This window comes from Rhineura floridana, chromosome 2 (assembly GCF_030035675.1).
Source record: "Rhineura floridana isolate rRhiFlo1 chromosome 2, rRhiFlo1.hap2, whole genome shotgun sequence".
Classification (NCBI taxonomy): domain Eukaryota; kingdom Metazoa; phylum Chordata; class Lepidosauria; order Squamata; family Rhineuridae; genus Rhineura; species Rhineura floridana.
In genome coordinates, this window is record NC_084481.1 from 48680939 (window position 1) to 48706062 (window position 25124).

At 40.9% G+C, this 25124-nt stretch overlaps 1 long non-coding RNA gene across 1 annotated transcript; it reads right to left on the bottom strand.

The window, feature by feature from the left end:
- Nucleotides 1–12060: 12060 nt before the first annotated feature.
- LOC133376450 (uncharacterized) lies at nucleotides 12061–20764 on the bottom strand. The gene is made up of 4 exons (XR_009760479.1): nucleotides 20681–20764; nucleotides 20114–20244; nucleotides 19827–19882; nucleotides 12061–12384 (listed from the first exon to the last, which is right to left on the bottom strand). It is a non-coding gene; the product is annotated as an uncharacterized LOC133376450 (long non-coding RNA).
- Nucleotides 20765–25124: the final 4360 nt, after the last annotated feature.

Here is a 25124-nt window from a genome sequence, read left to right on the forward strand (position 1 = left end):
TGGGAGCAGAAGCCCACGCATCCGCTAGGAAGTCCTTGCTGGGGGCATGAGATCCCACCCATTTGTTTCTAGAGATCTATTTCTTCTTACCCCCTATGCAAGTTAACGAAAGTTCATTCTCTCCATTAACTTGCATTAACTGTCTGCACAGGTGCTCATGTGTATATGTGATTTTTTTTAAAAGTGATTTTTCAGCCACCACCTACTTCCCATGTGACTTAACGCTCCCACTTTTCATTGCAATTTGTAGTTGCATGTAGCATGGAATAGTATTATAAACAAGGGAGTTACAGTGTTGTGTTTCACACAGTGTATTCTGTGAGCAGCTGTGTTTGTGAAAAAATACCAGTAATGATACCTCACTAATGGAAGGCATTTCAGTGTGGATTGGAAGTGAGTGCGGTTGGGGCAGCTGGAAGTCAGTATGGACTTAAAATTTCCATAGGCTGAAGCGCATCAGAGTAACCTTGAGATGTTAACTTGTCCAGTGGGCACCAGGACACCCCCAAATGGGTATTGTCTTCCTCTCCTGTTGCTTGAGGCAGGAAAGAGTTAACACTCCAAAGGACTCTCACCTTAGCCCCTCCCACAGAGTGTCAGTTCATTTTCCTGCCTGACTTGAGCAATACTGCTTTCGCCTTGCTCTTCAAGTCTGGCTGGTTTATATCCTCATTTAGAATCCCAAATATTTCTCTACTGTTTTTTAAGGCCACGACAGTCCTGGACACAATGCACCATGTGCGAAGTCCATCCCTTCTATTTCACAGGGGTGTTTGCTGCTCCTGATACAAGTCTCAAGGATGGGCTATTTCTGTTCCTCCTCTATTTCAGAAACTGGTCAGGTCACAGTGGCATACGCTAATGTGTTTTTTCTTTTGTGACAGACTGCCTTGATGGCCGTTATTACCCCCCTGAACCTTTGAGTCCCTCAGCAAGAGGCAAATAAAATGAAAATGATAATGACGATGACGATAACATATAATAAGGGAATGCCAGTCAGTGATTATAGGGTTGTAACATTAGTCATTCAGGAGTGTTGCATAAGATCCAGCTACAAGGGTCAACATCTCTCCATCTGCCTTGGTTGTTTTTTCCTCCCCATCCTAAAAGTTGCCAGTTCAGGGTTATTTGGACCCCAGAATGTTCATACAGTGTTGAAGGATTATAAAGACATCTCTGTGGAGACTGTTAGGTTTTTCCCCTCAGAACACAACAGAATATTGGTCCTTTGGGCAGAGAAATGGGATGGTACTCTGAGGAGAACTTCCCAACTTTTCCCAAAGGCATTAGCTCACCGCTGCTTCTTAGAGACCAGACCCTCACTTCCCCAGTGTGTTTTCATGGGCAACAGCAGAAGAGAGTCTGTTGGTTCCTCTAGAGCAGCCTTTCCCAACCAGTGTGCCTCCAGATGTTGTTGGACCACAACTCCCATCAGCCTCAGCCAGCATTGCCAATGGTCAGGAAAGATGGGAATTGTGGTCCAACAACATCTGGAGGCACACTGGTTGGGAAAGGCTGCTCTAGAGGGCCAGAGGCATATAAGTAAATATCAGTTACCTCATGAGCTTCATAACAGCTAGTATAGCACAGTGGGGAGGAGAGCCTGGCTGGGAGTCCAGAGTCTGTGAGTTCAAATCCCCTCTCGTGTCTCCTGGGTGTCAAGGGCCAGCTAAAGATCACTCCCACAGTGAGTGGCTCAGGGGTTACGTGCCCTGCCACCTGTGCAGCCATGGGCAAGCTGCATAGTCCCAAGGAGCCCAGTTGCCCCCCAGCTGGCAGTTGCGGACAAGGAAGGGGCTGGCTTGTGCAGCTGTGGCAAGCTGAGCAGACCCTAGCCAGCTGGGGAGGACTAGCCTCAGAGGGAGCCAATTTTAAACCCCCTCTGTATACCGCTTACCATGAAATCTCTGTTCATAGGGTCGCCATAAGTCGGGATCGACTTGAAGGCAGTCCATTTCCATTTTTCATGAGCTTCATGAGAATGTGAAGGTTATTTCTAGCAGATGGCCCTGTGGTATTTTTTATTTGGAAGTACTTTTCAAGAGTAGCAACACATAGTCCAAATTTGCTGTTCTGAACAGCTGCAGTCCTTAATAACTGAAGAAATTTATAATTGCATATAACTTACTGATTCTTGAGGAGTTTGAAGGGTCCCCTAGAGGATGACCTTAACAATAATTAAACAATAAGTATAGATAAGCTTGTTTTTCTTAAGGTTTCTATGAAGCTGCAGCCATACCCTCTGCAACCACATATTCACTATTATCCTCTGCAGTGACATATTCACTATTATTTTCCCAGGGTTTTCAGTTCATTAACTAAAGAACTTTTGGAATGGTGCTGATAGTCAATTTATAACAGTTTATAGATCATTATTACAACCGCTGGAACAAATTAACCACAACTTAGTAACTTGGCTAAGGTTTACACACGTGCAATTCTGTTTCTTTTCCTCCCTCGAGGAAGTTCAGTAGCAAATTTAATGTATGTTTTACGGGTAAGTTAACTTGTCTTTATTCCTTGTCTTCAACAGGTAGATAATTTTTTATACGGTCTTGAGAATGTAGGCAACAGAATTGAAGACAAACACATGCGTCTTATATAATCCCTGTCTAACTGGAAATTAAGGCTACCAGGCCTTCTGTTCCTTTGTGTTCATTTAAACAACAGCTTAAGTTTCAGATTACTGGCACTCAGCAGGTTCTCGTAGCATCGCAATATTTCAGAGATTGCTTTGTAAGCATGAGAAGTTTCACCTAGTTGGAGTTATCCTGGCTGATTTCGAAGCACGCAGGAGGTTTGTTTGCATAAATTACCAGGTATCCATTTGTGAGGTCCTCCTAGCTGGAGCTTCTCTGGCTGCTCCAAAGCATTCAGGGGGTTACCTTGCTCTGCACCTGGTATTGTGTCACATTCAACAAGAGCAGCAGCTATTTATGCAGCACATTCAACAAACGTTCCTCTACAAGAGGTTTATCAGGGAGCCACTTGGGCAAACCTGGATAGATTTATCAAGCACTATAAGATGGATATTTACATATCTGTGGAGGCAGTCGTGGGGAGGTGAGTTCCTTAGGAGGTGCTGCCGGATCATTAAGGGTCACATACCCACCCACATAGAAGGTCAGTTTTGGAATATCCTTGGGTGCCCACTGAAGAAGGAACCATTTACCAGAAAGGTGTTTCTGTGGGGGCAAAAGGACACTGCCAAGGTCCACCATGGGATGTAACATGAAGGTGAATAACACATGGAAAATGGGAAGTTGAACTGACCTAGCATCTTTCATGTTGGCTTCAGAAAATTCAATGTTATTTTGAGTCATGATGTTGTTAGTATTATAAGTGTAATACTTTCAAGCTTGGCCAGGTGGCGAACTGGCACTCCATGGGAGGAGCTACGGTGAGAGCCGTTTGGAGTGTTAACTCTTTCCTGCCTCAAGCAACAGGAGAGGAAGGTAATACCCACTTGGCAGTGTCCTGGTGCCTCCAGAGAAACCTTTCTGGTGAGTAAAACAGTTCCTTTCCAAAGTTATCTTTGTGGTCCTTTGCTAGAGATAGGGTGTGTGGGTCCAACTGAGAAATCCTTCACTGTTAGTTCTTGATGGTGGTTGCTCATTAGGACTATGTTTCTATGAAGAAATCCTGGCAATTCTGAGGACTTTTTAGTGGGGAAGCTATAAAAAAGGGTCTCTCCTTCTAAGGAGGAGTCTCTAGTCCACTTGTCTATTTATCACATACACAAACACAAGTAAACTACCTCCTAGACTTAAAGACTGAAGAAATTACACTGCCCTCTTGCTAGCTGTGGAAGGGGCAGAAGAAAGAATAAGTGGCAGAGGAAAGTTCCTCAGATCTGGCTACTTCCCACCCCCTAATTTCAATTCCAGAACCATGGCACTTTCCTCACTACCCTAGAATACTGGTTTTCTCCATTCCCAAGAATCTTCAGTACTAACCTCCACCTATACGCACAATGCGTGTACAGTATGACTAAAATGACAAGCTACATAATTAAGGAGGAGTGCTTTGCATGTCCACTCTTCACTTCAGGCACCAGATAAAAACAAACCAACCCTGTATTTACCCATGCTTTCCCTGGTTTGGTTTGCTGCTTAATGCTTCTATTTATTTGGTTTTATTGCAGTTAGTCCCACTTTGTTTTTATTGTGATGTTTTTGCATTGTTTTATGGATTTTTGCAATTTTTATATAAACTGCCTTGTTTGGAAAAGAACATATAAGTGTCTTAAATAAAATAACTATACATGATCAAATCTCTTTGTATACCACATCACATAATTTGGGGGCAATGGTTAAAGTTATGGTGTGATCATATCATAGGCTCCTGCCACTTTCACCTACCTTAAACTTAATTTCTGCTTTGAAACTGGTGTTAAGGTTTCATTGTTATACTTCTTGTAGTTGATTGCAGGTTCCTTTTTCCACCTTGTTTCTTTTTTGTATATTGTGGCATCCACATCCTCTGATTCACAGATATGAAACAACCACCAGTCTTTATTTAGTTCTGATTGTTTCCTTTTTACTTTGTTATTACAGGAGCTAAACATAGAAATGGATTTTAAGTGAAAAGTAAATTGACTTGCTACGTTTTGACGAGTAGCCCATTTTTGGGGGGGGAATTATTTGGTCTGTTTAAAACTCCTTTCTTGGTTGGTGGTGTTCTTACTTTGAATCCTGCCTCTCATTTGAAAGGCCCTAGTTCTGTTTCTGTACTTATCGTGGAACCATACATATTCTGATCTATTAATGCTTGTATGTCTGTGTGAAGGCTGCTTTGGCTTATCCAACTGCCAATTTCATCCTGCTGTAGATGAGCTGGGCCTCCTCCCACCACCCACAGGCTATCGGTTCCCATTGTTTTGTGAAGAAGAGAAGCAAGGCCATCTGCTCCAAGGGTGATAATCAACTGGACCCCGTGCAGAGCCTGCCTGAGGCAAAGGAAAAAATGGCCCTCTCTCCTAAATTCACATACAGAAGCCGACTGGACTGGCAGTTGAATCTTACTTGAACGCTGGTGATGGGATAGCATCTACTACACCATAGGGCAGCGGACTAGTCCAGGGCACATTGTGCAGCTTGCACAGGTCTGTCTTCCAAGAGGGGAATGACCCCAGTTTTAGAAGAAACAGCCAAGTGATTGCTGTTGCTGCCCCCCAGTATTCGCCACCTGAAGTGCTTACCTCACTTTGTCAAATGGTAAAGTCAACTCTGTGAGTCAAGCAGCCATGACAGAATTAACAAGAACCTGGCAAACTTCATCTAAGCACTGAAAGGCCAAGGCCCTAAGGTCAACCACATCTGGATGTATTACAGCCACTTCCAACATGGTTAGATCACCAGGCTAATTCTCAAGGGGCAGCTGGTTCCCATCCAAGTTGGTCAGTTGCAACATTAAGAAATTGGTGTCTTGAGTTTGCTTGTTTTCCTTTTGAGACTATAACCCTAAACACAGACACTCTGTCCTTTTTATTGATTTGTAAGCAGGTTTGGGGACTTTTATGGCTAAAGAGCCAAGTACAAAATGATTTGAATAAATAACAAATAGCAAAAGATGTAAAACCTTAAAGTGGAGTGAAATCCAGAGAAGCCAGTTTTATGTGGCATTGCAAGTTCTGCACGATAGTTGTGTTTGATCATTGCAAACTGTTTGTGTCTCAGTGCAAGTAACATTTTCTTTTTCATGCTCTAATATCTGATTGCCACAGGCTGAAATTACAGTCTTTTTAAGACGACAGTCTATATTGTTTTAGGAAAAAAAGATAAGCCCTTTGAAATGTCCCTTGTCCAATTTAGCCTTGGTAAATTTACTATTCCAAATAATCCACATACTACTAATCCACATACTATTAGGGAGGACTGTTTTCAAAAGGAGAAAAAATTAAGGATCCTCCAGATACTAGCAATGTAGTTACTGTATCTTAATGTAGCATTGGAATGAAGGAACATTTTTAATACAGAGTCCATCAAATGTAGAGCAGGGATGAGGAACATGTGGCCCTTCAGATATTGTTGGACTATAACTCCAGTCATCCCTGACCATTGACCATGCTGTCTGGGGCTGATGGGAGTTGGAGTGCAACATATGGAAGGCCACAGGTTCCCCTCTCCTGGTGCAGAACATCATCAGCACACACAGAAGGTTGATCCCATTCCTTGGATTGCTAATTTGCCTGAAATTAGTTCACTAGGAAAATTCTGGGTTGCAATACATTCTAATCTATAAGAATTTTTAATATTCTTTTATTATCTTCCTGCCCACCAATAATTGTTTGGGTTCATACAAGCCATCTGCCCTCCAGGATAAAACAGTGACACTCTTTTAAGGGGATTGACCCTATTTGAGCTTTTAACAATATTTTAAGCAGCATTTTATAACTTAAGCCTTCTTTCTAATACATGGGCTTTGAATTTAAAGGACCCTGGAGCAAGGTCAGTTAATGGAAAAGGAATCCAACTGATCATCTCTGCTTTTGAAAGAGGAGGAAGGGGCATGTGTCTGCATTTTCTATTGCCTTCTCGTATTGAAGTTTTAAGCGTCATATAGCAACATAGATATAGATACCTCTCTCTCGTTTTAATCATACAGTACTTTTATCATACATATTTTCTGAAAAGACACACATTAGTATCATACAGTTTCAAGGAATACTGTTGTGTCCAAGAAGCGAGGCAAGAAGTAGGTAATAGAAAAAACTTTATTCTAAGTACAAAGCAAAACAAGCATAAGAAGTATACCTAGGCCTAGACATAATTCACTATGCTCCCACCTCTTTTTAATGAGCTACATCCTTTCATCTGGCCATTACTCTCAGCTGTTTCAAAGAGGTCTTAAAGGGGAATGTGACGTCCTTCCCTGGCTCTCCCTGTCAGGTTTCTACCTGCTCGTGGCTACTGCCTTTCACTAGGCACCACCAGGGACTCCACCAGTCCGGACTGTCCTTTTTTATGGTTTCTCTCTCCGCTGTAGCACAGATCTCAATAGATCCCCCTGCTAGGCAGCACCACCAGTCACGTTCTACAACCAATGTTCCCAGAGACCTTGCCTGAGTCTCTCTATCCGGTTACATTCGTGACTGCGTGCCTATGCTGTTCCCAACCCCCTTGTATCAATGCAGATAACTCATAACTCGGGGTTGCTCTGGATACTTATAATGTTATCTTCTCCTCTTCACCGCTGCCACCATTTGTTACTGTTTCCCTTCAGCCTTGGTTATTACCTTACCCTCCCTTCTGGTCTGTGAAACCCCAGCCAAGGATCAGGCCTTCGGTAAACCAGAATAGTATTTATTAAATAACATTAATAACAAGATAACTTTGATAATGATCTACAAGCTTATGGTTTCATCTATTACTGTGATATTTGACTTATTACTAATCCGAACTCCACCTCCCTCTTTCTCCACACTCTCCTGACATACACCAACTCACACCCACCTCCCAACTCCACCAAAACAATCCACTCACGTCCACCCAGATTCAACTGTCATCCTTCCATTTATACTCTCAGCCATCCAAACACTCAGCCAATCATCCAGCATTCTACTGCTCATTTACTCCCCCCTCCTCTTTCATTCCACTTACCATGTATCTTCTATACAAACAGCACTTACCATATATACATTAATACAGGAACATCACAGGGAACTCTACATTTCTCCTTCTCATAAGAAACCCACATACTCTCACATCCACATAATATAATCCTTAGTCCAAGTAGGTAGTCTTCTAACTCGGACAAGCCATCTTTCTGGTTCACTCTGTGGTTGTTCTGTGACAGCTTCTGATACAGTCTGCGATGCTGGCAACATGGAAAAATCATCTAACACAGACCACTCATCTGCCTAATTTCTATACTCTGCTGGAGCCAAATAAAAAGCATTCAACACACAACCATCAGAAAGTTTATAAGTAATAAGGGCCTCTTCTTTCAACAACTTTACGAGGAAATGTAAATCTATATTCTCCCTTCTGTAACATTCCAGGTTTCTTAATTCGAACAAAAGAGCTGTATTCAAATTGTTGTTCCATAGCACCCCAACGATAGTCTATACATTTTAGGTTTCTTTTATTTTTCCTCAACAACTTCATGATGGATTTGGAGGGTCTGCCTGGATGGATTTGGAGGGTCTTAGATTTTAAAACTCCAGCCACATTCAATTTAGTATGCATCTCCCATGTAATAATTCTGCCGGTGATTTCTGTGTTGTTGCATGCTGTGTAGCTCTATATACCTGTAAAAATTCACTGACAAACTCTTTCCATGCTTTTCCTTCTAACTTAGCTGTCTGCAAACTGTCTTTCAAACTTCTGTCAAACCTTTCAATCTCCCATTCGCTTGGGGGTAATGCGCTGATGATCTCCTATGTACTGTATAACATTTCGCTCTACTAAAGGTTTCAAATTCCCTTCCTTACTAAAAACAACAGAAAGGAATTTAATCACAGTAGCAGAAATGACTTGTAATGTAAAAGCTACTTCAGGACATTTACTATAATAAGCCATTAAGGTAATAGCATAACAACAGTAAACTGTTCAAAAAGAACAGAAGGAATAAAAAGGGAGGTGGAGTCATGCTATATGTTAAAAATATATATTCCTGCACAGAAATACAGGAAGATGCGCTTGGTAGCTCCACTGAGAGTATATGAATTAAAATTAATGGGGCAAGTAATAAAAGGAATGTGGTGCTTGGAGTCTACTACCGACCACCCAATCAAGGAGAAGACGAGAATGTAACTTTTGAAAAACAAATTGCCAATGTTTCGAGGAGGCAGTAATGGGGGACTTCAATTATCCCGATATCTGTTGGGAAACAAATTCTGCCAAACATGGCCCCTCTAAGAAATTTCTAACTTGTGTTGGAGATAACTCTCCTACAGAAAGTGGAGGAAGCAACCAGCGGATCAGCTATCCTGGACTTGATTCTAACCAATAGAGATGAGTTTATGGATGAAGTGGCACTTACAGGAACTCTGGGGGGAAATGACCACACCATACTTGAATTCTTGATTTTAACAGAAGCAAAAGCTGAGAGTAGCCATATGTGCACCCTGGACTTCAGGAAAGCTGGTTTTAATAAACTCAGAACAATTGTAAGTACGGTTCCATGGCAAGCGACCCTAATGAGAAAAGGAGTCCAAGATGGGTGGGAGTTTCTAAAAAAGGAAATTCTAAAAGCGCAATGGCAAGCAATTCCAACAAGGAAAAAAAGGGGGAAAACAGCAGAAGCAGCCAATGTGGCTTCACAAAAAGCTTAGAGATGACCTGAAAACAAAAAGAACACACACAGGAAGTGGAAAGAAGGCCAGGCAACAAAGGAAGAGTACAGGCAGGTATCACGGAATTGCAGGGATGGCGTCAGGAAGGCTGAAGCTGAGAATGAGCTGAGGTTAGCAAGAGATGCTAAAAGCAACAAAAAAGCTTCAGGTACATCCATAGTAAAAGAAAGGAAATGGTGGCACAGCTACTCAATGAGGATGGCAAAATGATAACAGATGACAGAAGACAGAAGTGCTCAATTCCTACTTTGGCTCAGTCTTCTCCCAAAAAAGGGTCTATGACCCTCCCGGGAAACATGAAGACAGGGCAGGATTGGAGCTTGAGATTGATAAACAGTCAAAGAATATCTAATCACTTTGAACGAGTTCAAATCGGCAGGGCCCGATAAACTGCATCCTCGAGTATCGAAGGAACTGGCTGAAGAACTCTCAGAACTGCTGTCTATTATCTTTGTGAAATCATGGAGGACTGATGAAGTGCCGGATGACTGGAGGAGAGCTAATATTGTCCCTATCTTCAAAAAGGAGGAACTGGGGAACTACAGACCAGTCAGCCTACCGTCTATTTATTTATTTATTTATTATTTGATTTATATCCCGCCCTTTCTCCCAGCAGAAGCCCAGGGCACCAAACAAAAGCACTAAAAACACTTTAAAACACCATAAAAACAGACCTTAAAATACATTGAAACAAAACAACTTTAAAAACATTTTTAAAAGCTTTAAAGATATGTATTTTAAAAGGGTTAAAAACATATTGGTTTTTTTAAAAAGATTTAAAAAAATATATTAAAAGCAATTCCAACACAGACACAGACTGGGATAGGTCTCGACTTAAAAGGCTTGTTGAAAGAGGAAAGTCTTCAAAAGGCGCTGAAAAGATAACAGATGGCACCTGCCTCATATTTAAGGGGAAGCAATTCCACAGGGTAGGTGCCACCACACTAAAGGTCCGTTTTCTATGTTGTGCAGAACGGACCTCCTGATAAGATGGTATCTGCAGGAGGCCCTCACCTGCAGAGCGCAGTGATCATCTGGGTATATAAGGGGTAAGACGGTATTTCAGGTATCCATCAATCCCCGGAAAAACTCAGGGGCACATTTTAAAGCAGTCAATCTGTAAGCACATTGAAAACAATGCAGTGATTACTAGGAGACAACGTGGATTTATGAAGAACAAATCCTGCCAAACTAACCTTATCTCATTTTTTTATCAGGTAACCTCCCTTGTAGACTGTGGGGATGCTGTGGACATAATACATCTTGACTTCAGCAAAGCTTTTGACAAAGTGCCCCATGATATTCTGATTAGCAAGCTAGCTAAATGTGGGCTGGATGAAACAACTTTCAGGTGGATCCACAGTTGGCTCCAGAATTGTACTCAAAGAGTGCTTATCAATGGTTCCTTCTCTGGGGAGAAGTAACAAGTGGGATACCACAAGGCTCAGTCCTGGGCCCAGTACTCTTCAACATTGTTATTAACGACTTGGATGAGGAGGTACAGAGCATGCTTATCAAATTTGCAGATGATACAAAATTGGGGGGCACAGCTAATACTGTGGAAGACAAAAACAAAATTCAAAGGGACCTTGATAGGCTGGAGCATTGGGCTGAAAACAACAGAATGAAATTCAACAGGGAGAAATGCAAAGTTCTACACTTGGGAAAAAGAAGCCAAATGCACAGTTACAAGATGGGGGATACGTGGTTCAGCAATACGACATGTGAGAAGGATCTTGGAATTGTCGATCACAAGCTAAATATGAGCCAACAGCGTGATGTGACTGCAAAAAAGGCAAATGCTATATTAGGCTGCATTAACAGAAGTATAGTTTCCAAATTGCATGAAGTATTAGTTCCCTTCTATTCAGCACTGGTTAAGCTTCATCTTGAATACTGCATCCAGTTCTGGTCTCTGCATTTCAAAAAGGATGCAGACAAACTGGAACAGGTTCAGAGGAGGGCAACAAGGATGATCTGGGGACTGGAAACAAAGTCCTATGAGGAGAGACAAAGAACTGGACATGTTTAGCCTGGAGAAGAGAAGACTGAGGGGAGATATGATAGCACTCTTCAAGTACATGAAAGGTTGTCACACAGAGGAGGGCTGGGATCTTTTCTTGATCGTCCCAGAATGCAGGACACGGAATAAAGGGCTGAAGTTGCAGGAAGCCAGATTTCAACTGAACATCAGGCAAAACTTTCTGTTAGAGCGATACAACAATGGAACCAATTACCTAGAGAGGTAGTGGGCTCTCTGACACTGGAGGCGTTCAAGAGGCAGCTGGACAGCCATCTGTTGGGAATCTTTGATTTGGATTCCTGCACTGAGCAGGGGGTTGGACTTGATGGCCTTATAGGCCCCTTCCAATGCTACTATTCTATGATTCTATGAATTGGGGCAGCATCAAAAGGTCCTACAATATCAATTGTAATCTTTTCCCATGCAGAGTCTGGGAATGGAACAGGCTGTAGTGGTGATGCATGAGTTATTGCTGTCTTATCATGTAATTGGCAAGTAATGCATGATTTTATAGCTGTCGCAGTTTGGGAGTCCATCCCTGGCCACCAATACAAATCTCTCAGGTTCTGTTTAGTTCTAACAATCCCTTGATGGGTATCACGTGCCAGACATATGAACATTGATTGTAATTCCTCTGGGACAAGTAGCTGGTGTGTTCCCCGTAATAAGTAACCCCCTTGCAAAGAGAATTCATCACGTATTCTAAAATAAGACAGCAAAGGAGGGTCAAGTTTTTTTTTTATTATTTGGCCATCTGCCTGTCAAGAATTCCCATAACTTTTGTTGGATGGGCATGCCAGACATGCAGCTAAAAACTGGTCTTGGGTAACTGCAGTAAGAGTAGTAAAATGTAACTATTTCTTATTATCCCCATGAAGTTGGGTAAGTACAGCTCCCAGTCCATAATCAGAAGCATCTGTAATGCAGGATTAAATAATGTGACTGCAGGACTATTACAATCAGGCCCTTCACTTTCTCAAAACTGACTTCTGCAGCTGCTGTCCAAATCAAACTTGAAGTTCCTTGTAACAATTCCTGAAGAGGCTTCACAACAGATCCATATCTGAAATAAATTTGGCATACCATGATGTAAGACCCAATAAGGAATGCAAGGTTTGCATATCTCTAGGAACAGGTGCCTCAAGGATTGGTAACACATTATCTGAGTCAGGCCTCAACCCCTGTGGTGAAATTATATGTCCCAGAAAAGGAAGTTCAGTTTGTCTAAGCTTATATTTATCCAAATTATGCTTCAAGCCTGCTGCACTAATACAGTCTAATACAGATTGCAAATTACTATCATGCTGTTCAGGAGAATTACCATACACAATAATATCATCCAAATAACACTGAACCCCTTTCTCATTCCTAAGTATTGATGACATCATTTTTTGAAAGGCACTAGATGCTGATGCCAATCCACAGGGGGCATATTTAAAACAATCCACCATGTGTAATAAATGCTGTAAGATCTCTACTATCTCTGTGCAGTATGACTTGATATGCAGTCTGCAAGTCAAGAGTAGAAAACACCTTTGCTCCCCAAAGTTCTACAATGACTTCCATATGTGAAAGAGGGTGGCTATCAATCACAATGGCTTTATTTGGCTCCCTCAAATCTACACAAAGGCAGATACCACAATTTTTCTTCCTTGCCACTACTATAGGTAAAACCCATTATGAGCAATCAACCTCCTCAATAATATTCTTTTGCACTAAGTTCTGAAACTTTTCTGATACTGCATCTCTCACTGCAAATGGTAAACATAACTTTTGGTGTACAGGTATCACATTCTGTTTCATTATAACTTTATGAATAAATTCATATGCACAACCAGGTTTACCTTCACCTTCGTCTTTCAATTGGATGGGAATTTGTGTTTGCACTGCAGTAACACTTAACTGAGGAGAAACAACTTGTCCATCAACTATTCTAAGATCCAGTGCAGCAAATATATCCCTGCCAAGGATAGGAATGCCCTTATGCACAATATAAAACTCTACAGATGCACAACATGGCCCAAACGTCACTCTTACAGGCAGACATCCACATACAGGCATTTGGTTCTTCAAATAACACACCAACTGCAATTCTGATTTTGTAAGTGACACATTTCCAAAGTAATTCAAATAAACTTTCAGGTAATATCGAAACTGCAGAACCAGTTTGTTGTTTTTGTTATGTGCCTCCAAGTTGACTACGACTTATGGCGACCCTATGAATCAGTGAATAGGTTGCGCATCAGAACAATCAGATGCTGTGGCACCCCCATTTCTTTTAAAGCATTCCATAGTTTTTCATGATCTACACAGTCAAAGGCTTTGCTGTAGTCTATAAAACACAGGGTGATTTTCTTCTGAAATTCCTTGCTCCATTCCATTATCCAACGTATGTTTGCAATATGATCTCTGGTACCTCTTCCCTTTCTAAATCCAGCTTGGACGTCTGGCATTTCTTGCTCCATATATGGTAAGAGCCTTTGTTGTAGAATCTTGAGCATTAATTTACTTGCATGGCATATTAAGGCAATAGTTTGATAATTACTGCATTCCCTGGGATCCCTTTTCTTTGGAATTGGGATGTATATGGAACGCTTCCAGTCTGTGGGCCATTGTTTAGTTTTCCATATTTCTTGACAGATTTTAGTCAAAATTTGGACTGATTCATTCTCAGTAGCTTGTAGCAACCCTATTGGTATGCTGTCTATTCCTGGTGATTTGTTTCTTGCAAGTATTTTAAGAGCAGCTTTCACCTCACATTCTAAAATTTCTGGTTCTTCATCATATGGTTCCTCCGTGAATGAATCTGTCATCCTGGCATCTCTTTTATAGAGTTCTTCAGTGTATTGCTTCCATCTTCCTTTTATTTCATCTCGGTCATTTAGTGTGTTCCCCTGTTGATTATTCAACATCCCTACTCTTGGTTTAAATTTCCCTTTCATTTTTCTAATCTTTTGGAACAGGGCTCTTGTTCTACCCTTTTTGTTCTCTTCTGTTTCTATGCAGTAACTACTGTAATAGTTCTCTTTGTCCCTATGTACTAGTCGCTGTATTGTTGCATTTAGGGTTCTGACCGTGTTTCTTTCTCCTTTTGCTTTTGCTTTCCTTCTCTCTTTAACCATTTGAAGAGTTTTTTCAGTCATCCATTGAGGTCTTTCTCTCTTTTTAACTAGAGGTATTGTCTTTTTGCATTCTTCTCTGATAACGTCTCTGACTTCATTCCATAGTTCTTCTGGTTCTCTGTCAACTAAGTTTAAAGCCTCAAACCTGTTCCTTATTTGATCTTTATATTCTTCTGGGATGTTCTTTAAATTGTATTTTGGCATTATGAGTGCTTTGTTGTTGTTATTTAGCTTTACTCTGATTTTCAATATGATCAGTTCATGATCTATACCGCAGTCTGCTCTTGGTCTTGTTTTTGCAGAAAGTATGGAACTTCTCCATCTTCTGTTTCCAATTATATAATTTGATTCCTATATTGACTATCTGGTGATGTCCACATGTACAAGGCATAGTTGTCTTTTCAACCAACTGGTCTCTAATAATCTCACTTGCCATATCTCCAAAATTACAGGAGCCCATTAAATCTCTTAGAGCAGCAATATAATGTACTGTAGACTCACCTGGTTTCTGTTCATGCTGACAGAATTTGTAGTGATTAGCTACTACATTCACTTTTGGCACACAAAAATATTTAAAGCCATGTATGCTGTCTCATATTTATCATCAAGAGGGAGTGTGTAAAATATATGCTGTCCTTCAACTCCCAAAACAGTAGATAAGCAATGGACATTTCCTTGCTTCAGAGATTTCTGTCTTTAGCTTCAAGCAGTTATTTTTCAAACATCTGGATCCAAACAGGGAATGCAATTGGAGGCTCAGCTGGACTTTGAAGGAAAGGTACCGGTGGGATCCTATCTCCAAGGTCGTTTTCAGAGAATAGCATTGGGCGATTGTATTTCGTCGTCGTCCCCCCGGCAGTTGTGCTGTGTGGTGCCGCAAGGTACCATCTTGTCCCCCCATGCTGTTTAACATCTATATGAAGCCCTTGGAGCACTCATCAGATTTGGGGCATGGTCTTAGCAGTATGCTGATGATACCCAGCTCTGTTTCTCTGTAACATCTGAATCAGGAGAGGCCATGCAAGCCCTGGACCGGTGCCTGGACTTGGTGGTGGGCTGGCTGAGGGCCAATAAACTGACTCTCAGTCCTAGCAAGATTGAGACACTGTGGGTTGGTGATTCCCGAGTTTGGGTAATTGGTCAGTTGCGTGCTTTGGATGGGGTCGTACTCCCTCAGAAAGTGTAGGTCCGTAGTCTGGGGGTGCTCCTGGATCCATCTTTGTAGCTAGAGGCCCAGATGACCCCCGTGGCTAGGAGTGTCTTTTACCAGCTGGTAAGACAGCTGTGGCTGTTTCTAGACAGGGATACCCTAACCACTATTGTCCATGCACTAGTAACCTCCAGATTGGATTACTATAATGCGCTCTATGTGGGGCTACCCTTGAGGCATGATTGCAAAATGATGCAAAAAAGCTGATGCAAAATGTGGCAGCAAGACTGCTCACTGGAGCAGGTTATTGCCAACATGTCACTCCGATACTGAAAGAATTGCACTGGCTACCTATTAGCTACCGGGCTAAGTTCAAGGTTCTGGTTTTTTTGTATAAAGCCCTATACAGCTTGGAACCAGGATACCTGAAAGATTGTCTTATTCCTTATATACCCAGTCAATCACTGCGCTCTGCAGGTGAGGGCCTCCTGCAGATACCATCTTATCAGGAGGTCCGTTCTGCACAACATAGGAAATGGACCTTTAGTGTTGCAGCACCTACCTTTTGGAACTCCCTACTCTTAAATATTAGACAGGTGGCATCTCTGTTATCCTTTTCGTGTCTACTGATGACCTTCCTCTTTCAACAAGTCTTTTAAGTAGAGACTTTATCCCAGTCTGCATCTGTGTTGGAATTGCTTTTTAATATCTTTTAAAACCTTTTTTAAAATGTTTTTAAAGCTTTTAAAAAAATATTTTAAAGATGTTTTATTTTAATATGTTTTTAATGGTGGTTGTTTTTTAATATATTTTGAAGTCTGTTTTTATGATGTTTTAAAGTGTTTTTAGTGCTTTTGTTTGCCCCCCTGGGCTCCTACTAGGAGAAAGGGCAGGATATAAACTGAATAAATAAATAATTTCCTTTACAGTATATAGGGTCAGTATGCTTAATGTAATATAATTTAAAAGATCAATTTACATTTTAGCTGATACCATGCAGTGGTTAAAAAAAAGTCATGTAGGTGTTTACATAAAGCCTAGTGGAAGGAAAAGCAGTTGTAAACAGAATGGTTTTGAACAAAGATAATGGCAGGCAAGGGATGAGGTAAGCAACCCACTCACTCCTACATCTCAGAATAGCCCCTTTGTGCACCAGCTTTACCTGAAGGGGAAAAAAGGGATGGATTAAGTATTTCTGGGCCTCAGACTGTTTATTTAAAATCTTTGGCTATAATTCTTTTAGGATTAGGGCCCTTTGAAATTTTGATATTTAAGAATGATGAAATCTCAGCATTTTGTGTATGCACATACACAGATTTCTTATCCCTTAATTAGATACAACTGATTAAAACACACCAAATTCTCAATGATTCTTGTATTTAAGAGGCTGGGAGGTGAGTAATCAGTGCCAAGAAACTCACTTCATATACGTTTCACTATATCTTTAAACACTTTGAATTTTTAAGGGAAAAACATAACAATTGTGGTTCCAATCCAGCTAGACTCAAAATAGGAACACAGGACGCTGTCGTTGATCCATCCAGCTCACTATTGTCTACAGTGATTGGCAGTGGCTCTCCAGAGTGTCAGACAAAACATCCCCAGCCCTACCTGGAGATGCAAGGGATTTTACATGGGCCTTCTACATGAAAAGCAAATGCTCTACCAATAAGCTATGGCATGACCCTAATCCGATGCACATAGAGGTTATTTATGATAAAATATGCCTAGGATTGCATTGCAAGTCCTTTTGAAAGTAACAGAACCTAATTCTTATCACAAATAATGTCATATTATTATTCATTTATATCCTGCCTTTTCCCTAGAACTGGGACTCAAGGCAGTTTACAAAAATTAAAACAAATACAGTTAAAAACATATAACTAAAACATACAGAAGTTAAAACAAATATAAAATTAAAACCAATTAAAACAATGATTTAAAAACGCAATTGCAAATCAATAAAAATAGCACCCCATTTAATAGCCCTTGCAGTCAGTTCCCAAAAGCCTGTTAGAACAGGAACGTCATTGCCAGCTGACAGGAGGACAGCAGGGACGGAGCCAGTCTAACTCCCTAAGAAGGGAGTTCCAGAGCCTGGAAGCAGCCACTGAGAAGGCTCTTTCCTGTGTTCCCACCAGACATGCCTGTGAGGATAGCAGGACCAAGAGAAGGGCCTCCCCTGATGATCTTGGGGTCCTTCACATAGCCTGGACCCAAGCTGTATGGGGCTTTATAGGTCATAACCAGCACTCTGAATTGTGTTCAGAAACAGAACTTTGAACTAGTCAAGACACAAAATGAGGAAAAGGGTGAGATTCTTTCCCAGTCACCTTGCAAAAACACAGAACTGTGAATTCTACTTCATGCTTTTAGAATACACACAATTCATGTTTGATGTGGAAAGATTTGAAATACTTTGAACACTAATTTTAAAATTTGTTTTATTTATTCTGAGCATATATTGCAGCATCTAGGCTTAAGACCTCTCTTACTTTTCTCAGTGGAATTTAAAAACAAAATACACATTGCCAAACTAAATATATATTATCTCTTACTCTAAAAATTATTCAAGCAAGCAATAGCTACTACAGATTTTCAGTAAGCATTTTATAGTTTACACAGGATTGCATCCATCCAACTACCATGCCCTCTCAGTGCAATATTCCAATTGTGCGACTTCCCCCATCTCCAAATCTGCTCCAGAGGGGTGGGGTGTGATGCCCCTGTAAATGTAATTACTGTAAATATGGTAAGTGCGGGTTTATTAGAGTATGTGTGGTAAGTAGACTGAGGGAGGGAGGAGTACATCGGTTGGAATGCTGAAGAATGTTGTGTGATGACTGGCTGAGCGTCTGGGTGCCTGAAAGTATAAATGAGAGGATGACAGTTGTTCTGGGTTGGAGTTCTGAGAGGAGTTTTTGGAGAGGGTTGTTGGGTGGATTGGATTTAGACTGGTAGTGAGGCAGGTTATTTATGACTAAGAAATATAAAGAGTAACACATCTTATGAAACCACACACTTGTTGACTGAACCTTTAAGTAACCTTGTTATTCCCTGTGTAAAAAAAAAATAGTTCTTGGTTTACCAAAATGCCTGATCCTCGGCTGGGTTTCACAGACCAGAAGGGTGGGCAGGACATATACCAAGGTGGGGAAACAGTATCAATGGTGGCAGTGGTGAAGAGACAGTGTAACATCATCAGGTATCCAAAACAACCCAGGGCTGTAATCTTTATAGGCACAAAGATACAGGGGGGTTGTGGCCTGTAAGTGCACCCAGACACAACGTAGCAATAAGCCAGGAAGAGACTAAGGCACAGTCTCAAGGCAATATTGTTTATAGGGAGTGACAGGTGGTGCTGGCTAACAGTGGGATCTTGAGAGATCTTTGCTAGGGCCAGTGAGAGAACCATTAAGAGACCAGGACCATGACAGGGTGGAAGATACAGAAGGAGTCCTGACATGGGGGCCCCTAGAATGAAAGGGAGAAGAAGTCTTGTTGTGCAAGCAGAAATCTTTATGCTGATGGGACCATGAGCGAGCACTACTTTGAAAACAGTTATTTTTAAATTTAAAACATCATCAGTATCTCACAAATGGATCACAGAAAAAAATATCCAAAATTCATTGACAATCTTAAAGTCCTATTACACATTCTCTTTTAAAAAAGATTTTATTGAATTTAAAAGAAAATAAAACAAATACAATTACGGGGTACACATCAAAGAATAATTGTTTTCAATATCACATTACAGAGCTACTCATCTAGTTTTAACAGTTGAATAAGGTTAATAGAGGAGCATTTTTTTAACAAATCACAGTTATGACGTACAAATTTCATGCATTGATACAAGCAAACAACTTTAAAGATTGTTTGCAGATGGATTCCCAACAAATGGCATAGAAATGTTCCAAGTCTTCAGATCCTTTCAAGACTTTTAAACTGTATGTTATTTTCTCTCATGGATGAGAGAGGTCTGCACGTGGGTACTACAGCTCCCCCTACAGCTCAAAGACAGGAAATGCTTCAGGAAATGTTTTTTGCTCCTCCCTTCCTGCTGAGGCTCAGTTTTCTTTCCTGTCTCAGCTCGGAGCACACCCTTTCTGATGTCTTCCTTTATGGCCTAGCTTCTCTCTTCCCTTTGTCTATATTCCACGTTTTTCGTGTCTGCCTTCCAGCTATCTCTTCTTCTACTTGTTTTATAATAATAAAAAACTATACTTTATTTACCTTTAGTAGTTCTCTGTCCTTCTTGTTTCACTTTCATTTCTTCTGCCCTCCGCTCCCTGCAAGACATGAAGAAGACGGCATCTTATTCTTCCAAGAAGAAAAAATCTTCAAAAAAGGCAGGGCAGTACTCAGCCTCCTGCAGTCAGCTCCCTCCAGCCTCAGATTCCCGCCAATGCTCAGCAGCAGCTGCTTATTGGCGGAGACGACCGCCTCGAGGGCACCTCTTCTCAGATGGACTCCATCGCTCCCCACAAGCTTGCCAGAGTCAGTGAGTCCCCTCCACTTACCTCCTTACAGCAGGGGCCTTTAGTGGAGCCGTTTTCGGCTGCTCGCAATGCGGCACCCGCCATTTTGTGTGACAGACACTAGGCGGCCGCCATTTTGGATAGGCATTCACCTGCCGTTTTTCAGGCCGCTTCTGCGCTACAACAAAAAAGAGCACTTATTGAAGTGGATGCTTCCTATGACCTGCCTGACAATAGCACTGCGGTCCTCTCGGCAACAAGGCCTTCACGCTCCCCAGAACCCCCCCGCCTTGTTCCTATGGGGCCTAGGAAACTGGAGCGTCTTTCATCTGAAGATGAGGAGTTAAGGAGGTACGATTCTCCAGTTCAATGCATGCAGATTAACCCCCATTCCAGCCTGGTTCTAATGCAATGCCTCAACAGCCGCAGTTGTCCCTATCTGATCTGCTTTCTCCTGCTGTGTTTCAACAGCTTAAGGAGACCATGATTGGGGAGCTCGTTACAAAATTGACAAGCGGCAGGGGATCCAAAAGGCATTCTCCCTCCATACGGGATAATGCAGACGTCCCACCCCCAGCCTCCAAAAGGCCCTCAACTGCGCATTCACACCTTGATAGGGTTCCTTCACCCTCCTCACATGCTGTTGCTAGAGGCCACAGCACTCAGCAAGGCCTCTCCTTAGATGCAGGCCAGTCTGATGACGACAGAGATCCTGATATTGAAAAAGGGCAATGGAGCAAAAGGTCAGATATGGATGACACTGAGTCTGCTAGATTATTTGTAGAGGCTCACTTTGCCCCTCTTTGCCCCTCTTTTTCGTAAAGTAGTGGCAGCTCTGGACTTAAATGTGACGCAGAAACAACAGGAGCCCTTATCTAAGAGCTCTCTAGTGCTCCCTGTCCCTAAGCCTTCTACTAGGTGCATGCCTTTGCCCACCTCTTTTAAAAATATTATGAAGTTAGAATGGGACTTGCCTCTTCAATGCAGAAAAGGTACTAACTATGCCAATAAGTTTTATGACCTAGATTGCTGACGTTATGAACCAGCTTTGCATGGACTTCCGGTTTGAGCTTTCTTCCGGTAACGTATAATTCTGCTGCTCCGGCTTGTTTTGCTTTTAACTTGTTTAAATTAGATTTATTTTACTTTTGGACTAATATACTTTTACTATAAATATTTCAAGCATCCTGTGGATAACCCATAGAAATTATCGGACCTCAAGGTCATTGAGACAGCCTTTTAATCGCTACTAAGCTTTAGCTTATCCAGCTCTCCTCCCTCTGTTGGCTGAAACTACAGCTATATATCTTCAAGATACGTCTTCCTTTTAGCTCTATCAATTTTAAACTACGACAGCTTCATTCTGAGAATTCCAACATAAAAACTTCCTCACTGTGACGAAAAGAGAGACTTATGAATTTATGATCTGGGACATGATGGGAGACCTATGAACTTATCTACATGATAAGAGATACAAGTTTAATACGGACACTGCTATTTTATCAAATTTATAACGTACTAAGACGCTTTCAATTGTGCGTAATAAGGAATAATTCTCATTAGCAGGAAATATTCTAATGGATATTCAAAACCCAAGGACACTTCAAACTAAAATCACAAACTTTTTTTCACCTTATAAGGACATGTTTCCAGTATATTCTCAGTCTCCTTTAAGTCCTTCAATAAGCCCTCCGGCGATTACGTATCATGACTGGACGATAGAACATTTGCCCTTGACTAAATCTCCAACAGACATCCACTTAGGCAGATCTTTAGCAGAGGAATTACAAGACGCTGGATTTAATAATTCGCTGAATTCAAGTAATGAAACATTTCCTTCTACGTTTCTAACTGTTGACTCATTACACTTGACAAAGGAGCATTTGACACCCTCTTCTGGCATGACAAAGGAACATCTCACTTCTTTACAAGAAGATGCTCACACAGAACAGACAACCCTCCTAAATGAATTAAAACTTGAGAAAACCTATATTATGGAAACAAATCAACTACTTACCACTCTGGTCCAGGCATTCAGCTCATTGAATATGACATCTCAAGGAAACCTGAACGGAAACAAGAAAGACTCTATAAATGATTCTGAAAAGACTGTAAGATCGCATTCACAGAAGGAAAGAACAAAAAAAGAACAAAGACAAAATTTACCTAAGGTAAATCAAACCAAAAAATAAAAAAATATTAAAAACTTCAAAAAGGATTCTTCTAATAAAATGAATTATAAACCCCTCTTTAAACTACTAGACGCTCGCAATCCGAAGACTTCATCAGAATATGTCCCAGGGAAGAAGAGGACAAATACCTGTTACCCAATTTCTACGCAATCTGACGTAGAAAAGAATCCACGTGCTCATCGCACCCAAAATGAAAGGAACGAACCTTCACCCATGCTCATTGAGGGACATCAAACACCAAAAAACACAAACAGTCATTATGCAAATTGTAATTTAATACCATCTTCAAATTTAGTTCTTCAATCGGATAAAGTGGCTATCTCCTACAGATCTACATTCAAAGAGCGCCGATACTCGTTACCAAATATACCTTTTTTGGATGCTGTAATTGGCAAAGCTTTAGGCTTTTTTAAACGTATGAATTTTATAAGATCTATTAAAATCTTACCTTTTACCTCCTATGAATGGCGTGTGATTATCACATGCCATTCCAGAGATGTTGCCAATCAAATTTTGCAATCAAAGTTCTCTCTTCGAAAAATGGGTTTTCTAGGTCAAAGATTTTACTTAGATTTATCACCCCCTATTCCACTAGAATTACCCTTTAGTTATTATGATCAATCTAAGGACATATCATCGATATACAATGAATCCTCCTCCTCTGACGTTGTAACACATCAACATGAACTAACTCCCAAAACTCCTAAACAGTATGTAAAGGAGGATTACTCTTTCAACTCAGGGATACTACTTCAAGAGATGGAGCCTGAGGAAAAACAACTAGCGGACTTATATCCTTCCTTATCTGAACCTGATAGAGCTTCTCTAATTAATAGGTTCACAAATTTGATCCATCGTCTTAAATCGACACCTTTAGAGGAAAATAAAATAGAAGAGTCATCTCCTAATAAAGAGTTAATGATAGGAAACTCAAGCCCAAGCCCAGTAGCTGTCTGCGAAAACAATTCAAAAGCTTGCACATCCCAGGATCCGGAAGATAGAACACCCTCTAAACAACGGAGCTCAAATGAATCTGGATTTAGGGTGGAGAGTATAAAAACCCAAATTTCATCAAATTCTCATAACACTGGACTGCCTCCTTGTTAAAAAAAATGGAGCGATTTTTATTGATGATATGGGCTATTTAGACCAAATAAGGGAGCTAAATTGACACTCTCAACTATCTTCCCTACAAGTAGCTCAGCCCTCTACAAATGCTTGCCATTTACCTACAAAGGTTTGTAAAACCATTTCTTCAAACAATAGTCCCTTACAGCTACTTTCCTGGAATATTGCAGGCTGGAATTCTAAACTACAGGTTCAGGAATGGAGTTCTTATATCTCTAAATACGATATCATCTTTGTCCAAGAAACCTGGCTCATCGATAAACGCTATCTAAATGGATATACCACCGCTTTTTTACCAGCACAACCCTCATCGAGAGGCAGAGCAAAAGGAGGCTTGGCGCTCTTTATTTCTACATCCTTGGATATACAAATTTTATCTTTACAACTGCTAGAATCATCTGCGATGGCAGTTTTAATATCTATGGGGTTAACTTCTTTACTGCTTGTCAATGTATATATTCCCCCTATGTTCTCGCGTCTTGATACAGAAAAGCGTTGGGAGGAACTAGACCAATATATATTAGATCTAGAGACGAACCATCCTCATGCTCACTTATTAATAATGGGGGACTTTAACGCGAGAATAGGCCCTAACAATAATTCCTTGCTATCCTCTAAATTGTGGAGAGGAGAACTAAGTGATTACAACGCCTTTACTCTAGACAGAAATTCAAAAGATGCAAAAATTAATATAGGAGGTATATGTTTAGCGCGCCTTGTGTCCTCCCACCATCTGACCATATTAAACGGCCTTGAACACCTAGATGAATGTGCTGAATTTACGTTCATATCCCTGAAAGGAAGCAGTGTAATCGATTATGCGCTTGTATCGAATGCTCTGCTCCCTTTGATAGGAAAATTTAATATCGGTACTAACCTAAATAGTGATCATCTTCCTGTCTGTCTTTCCTGCTGCATCTCTGAGAGACCTTGTCTGACTGCTAAATATAATGTAACATTAGGACAACACAACTCTCAATACAAACGCTATACTTGGACAGTTCCTTTAGCCAAAGAGATAGAAACCTTTTTATTCTCTCCCAATCTTATGGATACTAGGACGCTTCTAATGAACTCAGAGCTCCCCGGAGAACTTCTTAACCTATATATGATGATAATCGACCAATTAGAAAACAAGATGCGTTCTATACATGTAGGTTTTAACGCTCATAAAAACAGAGGCCCCAAATGGTTTGATAACGAATGCTTTATGCTTAAACGACAATTATTGCAAGTTTACTTATACTATCGTCAACAACAATTACTCCACCTCCCGCCAAAGTATTATCAAATAAAACAAAAGTATAAAACAACTTTAGCATTTAAGAAAGATCTAGCCAAGAAAGAGGAATGGAAAAATCTTATCAAAGCGTCGAGGACTAAAAACTCAAGAAAGTTTTGGTCAATAATTACAAAAGCCTTTAATCCCTCACATCCTGTGTTTTGCAACATCCCCCCATATGTTTGGGAAGGTCATTTCAGGACATTATATAATTAGGACACTCACTCTGATATTGGCTTATATTCACCCCCAAACCCTCATTCACTTACGACATGGTTGCCGGTGACCATGGCTGAAATTAAATCTTTAATCGCTGGTCTAAAAACAGGTAAAGCACCTGGGCCTGATAACATCCCCCCGGAACTTCTAAAAAACTTCTCAGATTGGTGGGCACCTTTACTTGCAAATTTTTTTACCAGACTTAATGACACGGGTAGATTTCCGATTTCCT